At 48.5% G+C, this 6,763-nt stretch overlaps 1 long non-coding RNA gene across 1 annotated transcript; it reads left to right on the top strand.

Annotated features, from left to right (window-relative positions):
- The first annotated feature begins 27 nt into the window (after window positions 1-27).
- Window positions 28-4,318, top strand: LOC118548439 (uncharacterized). The gene is made up of 2 exons (XR_013441472.1): window positions 28-320; window positions 3,494-4,318. It is a non-coding gene; the product is annotated as an uncharacterized LOC118548439 (long non-coding RNA).
- The last annotated feature ends 2,445 nt before the right edge of the window (window positions 4,319-6,763 follow it).

Raw genomic sequence — 6,763 nt, forward strand, 5'->3', positions numbered from 1 at the left:
CCTGCGCCCGGGGCCCTCGGCGGCTCGGGGCGGAGCGGGCCGGGAGCTGGGGAGTGCGCGGGGCGCTGCGGGGTCCCGGGCTGAGGAGCGCACTGCGCGGCCGCTTTGTCTGAGAAGAGACGACGTTGTGTGTGTTACAGTGTCTGACTCCTGTGCTCCTTCCTCAAAGCGGTTAAAAGCGAACTCGAGGCAGAAGCAGCGTCACGGAGACGAATGCCGACCCTGAGAAGAACACCCCGAAGGATCTGGGAGAAATGGAGGCTCCCGAAGCGCAGCGGAAGCGCCCAGCCGCCGAAGATGCGGCCCGCGCGACGGCTGAGGTGCTTTCCCGGGGCGCCGGCGGCCCTGTGGAGGGGCAGGCAGCTGCGGCCGGGGCTGGCTGCTCAGGCCCCAGGGCGGTCCCCGTCCCGTTTCTGGGCTGCGGTCAACGACGAGCAGTCACTTCTGTGGGTTGGAGCGGAAGGGGGTTCCCTTCAGAGTGAAGTCCCTGCGGAGATCTGTTCTCCCTGCTCAACTGTTCTGTGAACAGTGTTCAGAAAGCCCTCGGGCAGCAAAGAGGAAGGCTGAGCACTGAGGAGAGAAAGGACTGAAGCCTGGGGAATGCACCGGGGACTTCGGTGGGGAGCGGAGCGCCGGGGATGGGGGCGGTGAGAGCATCCTCGGGGGAACCAGTCACGGTTCTAATTCTGGAATTCTCCGGGCGGAGCTGCAGTTTATTTTAGATTCATATATTTTTTAAGATTTTGATTTCTTTATTTATTTAGCGCGCAAGTAGGGGAAGGGGCAGAGGGAGACAGGATCTCGAGCAGACTCGGACTGAGAGGGAGCCCAGCGCGGGGGGGGGTGGTTCTAAGGACCCTGGGGTCACGACCTGAGAGGACATCAGTAGTGGCTCTCTTAACGACTGAGCCACCCAGGCGCCCCGTGGTTCAGTATTTGTTTTTAATGAAAGCGAAGTAAGGCCAGAATGTCCAAAGTCGTCTTAATATTTGAAATAATTTTTTTAAAGATTTTATTTATTTATTTGACCGAGAGACACAGCGAGAGAGGGAACACAAGCAGGGGGAGCGGGAGAGGGAGAAGCAGGCTTCCCGCCGAGCAGGGAGCCCGATGCGGGGCTCGATCCCAGGACCCCGGGATCATGACCTGAGCCGAAGGCAGACGCTCAACGACTGAGCCACCCAGGCGCCCCTGAAATAATAATTTTTAAGTTCTATGTGTGGTATGTTCCAGACCCTGTTCTAAACACTTTACATGTGTTATCTCATTACCTTGTAAGAAAAATTCTGATCTGTATTATGTTTATCTAAGGAGGGAACTGGTGTACATAGAGATTAAATGACTTGCCCAAGATCACACGTTCAGTAGCTGGTGAAGCGGAAAGATGAGCCGTCTGATACCAGAGCCTGTGCTTGCAACCACCGTACTTGTGCGACTACCTCAGCAGTGGTGAGTGTATTGTGGGAAAGTGCTGGAATAAACACCAAGCGAGTGGTTCTGATCCCTGCACTGCGTGTAAGAAGGTCTCAATACTTGGAGAACTCTTCAGCCTTTTCTTTCAAGAGACATTGGCCCAATCAAAGTGCTCATTTTATTTATTATTTCATTCACTCAACAAATGTTTCTGGAGCACTACCAATTCATGTGACTCTATATTGGATTTTAGGAATTTAAAGACAGGTGAGATTCAGTCCCATTCCTCTAATGGCTCACACTCTAGCATGGAGACAGCAGGTGCTGTAAGTGGTGTCATAGAGGTAGAAGTTACATAGTATAGTCTGGGAGCATAGAGAAGGAGTACTTAATTAAGAATTTGTTTGAGAGGGGCGCCTGGGTGGCTCAGTCGGTTAAGCGGCTGCCTTCGGCTCAGGTCATGATCCCGGGATCCTGGGATCGAGCCCCACATCGGGCTCCCGGCTCAGTGGAGAGCTTGCTTCTCCCTCTCCCTCTGCCTACCTCTCTGCCTACTTGTGCTCTCTCTCTCTCTCTGTCAAATAAATAAATAAAATCTTAAAAAAAAAAAAAAAAAGAATTTGTTTGAGAAAAGTGTAGAAAAGACTCTGGAGGGGATGAAATACGAGGTGAAGCTTAATAGATGCAATGAGTTGAAGATGGACTGGAATGGAAGATGGGAAAAAAGAGATACTTGAATGTGAGTTCAATTAATGGACCTTGTAGGAAATGGAAGCCATTCATAAGATAGCTGAATTATCTCCAAACTTAAAATTCTTTAGAGAGTTTTAATTTTTATTATGTATTTATTTAGAAAGATGATTTTATTTTAAAATATAGAGAGAAGCAAAACAGGAAACCTGGAGACAAGGGCAAAGAATAAGAAGGAGCAGCCAGCAAATTATGAGGAAAATGAACAAACAAAAATGGGTCAGGGCAACCAAGGGAGGAGAGGTTGATGACAGCAGTGTCCTACAGAGATCAGTTGGGAATTTCTGTGTTCTAGGCATGTTATAGGCTCCTTATATGTACTAACTCAATCATCCAAGAACCCTTTGCTGTTTAATCCTCACAACAACCCCATCTTATGGATGAGGGAAATGAAGTACAAGGAAGTTAAGTGTTTTGTGCAAGATCATGCTGCTGGTAAGTGGCAGAATGGGGATTTAAACCCTGGCAGTCTGACTCTCTGAGTCTGTGCTTGTTACCACTATCTTATACTCCCTCTCTGAAGAAGATCTAGGGAGTTTAGGAATCAAGAGTTTTTCATCTTTAATAGGGGCAGTTTCTGTGGAGTGTGGTGGAAAGGGAAGGACGGGACACAAGCTGTATCATTTCTTTCCAGAATTTTGGCTATAAAAATGAAAAATGAAAGGCCATCTCTACTGTAGAACAGTAGGACTTCGAGAGGGAGTAGGGCCTACAGGTTCAGGGTGAAAGAGATTTGAATATGTCGCTAAAGGAAAAATGCCAATAGAGAGGATGAAGACTCAGGAAAGGGGTATCAGAGGCCACTCAGGAGATAGGGGAGGCTGGGTTCTAAAATACTAAGGAGAATCGATCCTTTAACCAGAGAAGGAATCTGAGATCAGAGGAAGGAAAATACATCTGCATTGCTTGGGTCTTGTTCAGAAACCGTTTTAGGATTTGGAGGGAGGAATTCCAACTAGCCACAGGTACCATATTCATCAGGCGTCCAATTTGTTCTATTAGTCACTCACCAAAACCCTGATTCAGCGGAGTTATAGTCTCACAAAAGTATTTTCTGTTTGATCTACTCCAAAGATAACAACCAACAGCATATTTTAAAAAATCACCGAGTTGATGGTCCAACAACTCCAAGAGGATAGCATCTTCATCTCTTGATTTCCTAGAGCAGCTCAGATTTTCTCACTGAAATACACCCAAGCAAGAGGAAAACGAACAAGTGCCTCAAAATAGCTTGTCACAGGTGTCAAATTTGAGGGTCTCATTTTATCTTTGTGTTGTTGTTAAGCCACAGTAATTGCTTCACTGTTCAAAATATTTATTTTCCTAATAGGTCACACAAAAGTTGGGAAGAGAAAGATGGATGTCAACTAGCCTATGTCCCAGTCTGGGCTGAGGAGGAGCAAAGAGCTGCCTAAAGAAAGGAGTAGCTGCGACAAACCGCAGAGGTCAAGATGGCCACCAGCCAATGGAACTGGCTGCCTGGGTCCACACTCACCAGCCACTCTCACGAGCACCACCGAGGTGCCGCGAGGACAGCAGAGCTGCTGGCCCCAAGCATTACAACTTCCTGAATGGAGAAGCAGGAGCTCGCTCTTCAGACACGGTCTTGATGATGCCTTTGTGCTCCTTTGTGGCCTCCCAGTTCGTGCCATTGAATCCCTCCGCGACCACACTCCACCCAGTGCCCTCCTCCAGGCAGTGTGGGGCCATTCCAGAGCCTCCAGGGTGTGAGCGGGGCGTGTAGAGGCTCTGAATGCCACCCCCTTACAGAAGGTGATGAGAGAAAAACTCTCTGAAGACCTCATACACAGGGGAAGCCGTTTTAAATTTCTTTCTGAGGTAGCATGACCATACATACCAAAAGCCTAGCGTATGGCGCACCACGAATACACGTACATCTGCTTTGTACATGAGTAGCCTAAAGGAAAACCAGCTTGTCCTTGAGGTATCGATGGATGCTCCTACTCCCGGCGTTCCTTTGCGATAAAGCTCATTCCTGCCTGTGTGCCAATCTATAGTCTGAGCTCTTACAAGATGTAAAAAAGTATATGACCCTGTAAAAACTGTTCCTTCTCCAGAACATTTTCTTCCCTGTGAAGAGCGTGTTTCCTGGCAGCCGGCCTAAGTTGGGCTCAAATAAAACTCTTTTTTCTTACTTTTAGAGATTCTGACAGGTCTGTCCATTTGGCCGGACAGGTGTGCTAGGCTCTGTGTGCTTTGAATGTGTGTGTGCTTACGCTCTTGGCTCCCTTCAGGCTTCCAAAGCCTGAGCAAGGAAGTGTCTGTTCTGTGGCTTCTTTCAGATACTGCAGTTGCAGCCAGAGAGGTGCAAGTCGGCCGAGGCCCAAACATCCAAGTGTCCTACCCCGCAGTGGGCACCTCCTGCGTGGCTCCCCGGGCCCTGGTGTTCCATGGTGTTCAGCAGCCCAGTGGCACCCTGACCCCTCCTGCAAAGTCTCCCACTGGTCTCCAGGGGAAGGGAGCAGCTGTGTGGGGCCACCTCCTGGGTCCAGTGACCGCTGCCTCTGCAGCTGCTTGTTCCTGTTCCCAGCCCCCACCCCCCAACCTTCCCCTGGCTGGCCCGTGGAGTCCTGTTTGTGGCCGGTGTGCAGGCCCCGGAGGCCCCGGCTGCTTCTGCCCGTGTGGCTTGGCGGCCCCGCTGCTCCTCGCTGGCAGCATTAAATTAGGAGTCTCATTTTATCTTTAAAAGTCATGCAATTTGCATTCTACCCTATAATCTAGTTGGGCACTGGAAATGGAAAGTAAGAAAAGATTGGTTCCTCACCCTTTAGAAATCATAGTTAAAAGAAATAGGGCGCCTGGGTGGCTCAGTAGGTTAAGCATCTGCCTTTGGCTCAGGTCATGATCCCAGGGTCCTGGGATCGAGCCCCATGTTGGGCTCCCTGCTCAGCAGGGAGTCTGCTTCTCCCTCTGCCTGTCACTCCCCCTGCTTGTATGCTCTCTCCCTCTCTCTCTGTCAAATAAATAAATAAAAATCTTTAAAAAAAAAATGAGGGACGCCTGGGTGGCTCAGTTGTTTAAGTGTCTGCCTTCGGCTCAGGTCATGATCCCAGGGTCCTGGGATCGAGCCCCGCATCGGGCTCCCTGCTCAGCAGGAAGCCTGCTTCTCCCTCTGCTCCCCCTGCTTGTGTTCCCTCTCTCGCTGTCTCTCTCTGTCAAATAAATTAATAAAATCTAAAAAATAAAAAAATGAAAAAAATGAAATAGATATACGCCGAGTTCAGAGGTGGCAACTCTGTGGGGCAAATTACCAGTCTCCTTGCCATATTCAAGGCAGGTAACACCAATCACTTGTGACTTTCTTTTCCACTCAACAAAAAGTTAGGCTTGGGTTCTTCCTCAATACATATCCACTGCCTGTCAATCAGAATGGGCTTTGATTCAGTAAATCCCTGTGCATAAGAGACAAGTTTAATTTGATAAGATATGTATTAGAGGAAAGATCTGTGTGAAGCGCAGTAAGAACATTGGAGGAAGTGGGTGTTTCTGCTTGGGAGGATCGGAGGAAACTTTACAAAAGGAGGTAGGCAGGCAGTCTGTGGTTGTGGTGATGGCTTTGTTCCACAAAGTCTTCAGGGGCCCGGGTTCCTTCCCGTTCATAGTCCATCATCCCTTCTCTGGTGGGTAGATTTCTAATCATCATATTCAGGTTTCAGACAGAAAGATGGAGGAGGATTCAAGAAAAGGCAAAGGGTGCGTGCCAACTCTTATTAGAGGAAGTCTCCCAGAAGCCACAGGCCTGCAGGCCACCTGCATCTCGTTGGCCAGGCCTTAGTCACATAGCCACACCTACTGCAAATTCTATTCCCATAGAAGAAGATGAACATGGGTATTACATGGGGACGGGGGTGGGAAAGGGGGGGGTCACATAAATGGTTGTTTTGTCAAGTAAATGTAGGAAATACTGGATTAAATCAAGTGGTCTCTTTTTATTTTCAGCATGACTCTTGTTTGTAGAATGCCCAACCCCTGACATGTAATATATGTATTTGTCTTCTTCCATAGGAATAGAACCCCAAGTAATTAAGTAAATGGACAGCGGAATAAGAATTAATTCCCTTGCAGCAAGGGAGGAGGAAGAAACAGTGATATCCACTGAGTAAGAGGGGTAAGAGGTTAAAACAAAACAAAACAAAGAGAGAATCAGTTTAAGGAAGTAACAAGAAATAAAGCTGGTAGTGTGCAGGGTCCAGTACATGGGGAGTGAGTGGATTATATGGGGAGGGCAGAACTTCCTTTGGGCAATCTGACGGAAAGCAACCTGAGATTTGGCCATATCCGAAGTCTCCTTTCAAAAGAGCTCAAGTGGAGGAGCCAGCTCAAGTCTGGAGGGAGAACTGGCAGAGGGATATTCCTGAGCATATCTCCTCCTATGCCATAAGTGGCTCCATTCCATCTTTACCAGAACATGCGTCTCTCCCAAGAAGAACTCAAGGAAGCAGGTCAAGTTTCTGTCTTGGCCTTCAACTTCATGACCACCCTCTTGCTGAAATAGACGTACATCTCCTTAGACTGGGTACCTGTCATGTTCCTTGACAAGCTGACATTCAGCAGTGTCTGGGACATCTGTTTTGAAGGT

The sequence above is a fragment of the Halichoerus grypus genome, chromosome 9 (assembly GCF_964656455.1).
Source record: "Halichoerus grypus chromosome 9, mHalGry1.hap1.1, whole genome shotgun sequence".
In the NCBI taxonomy this organism is placed as follows: Eukaryota; Metazoa; Chordata; class Mammalia; order Carnivora; family Phocidae; genus Halichoerus; species Halichoerus grypus.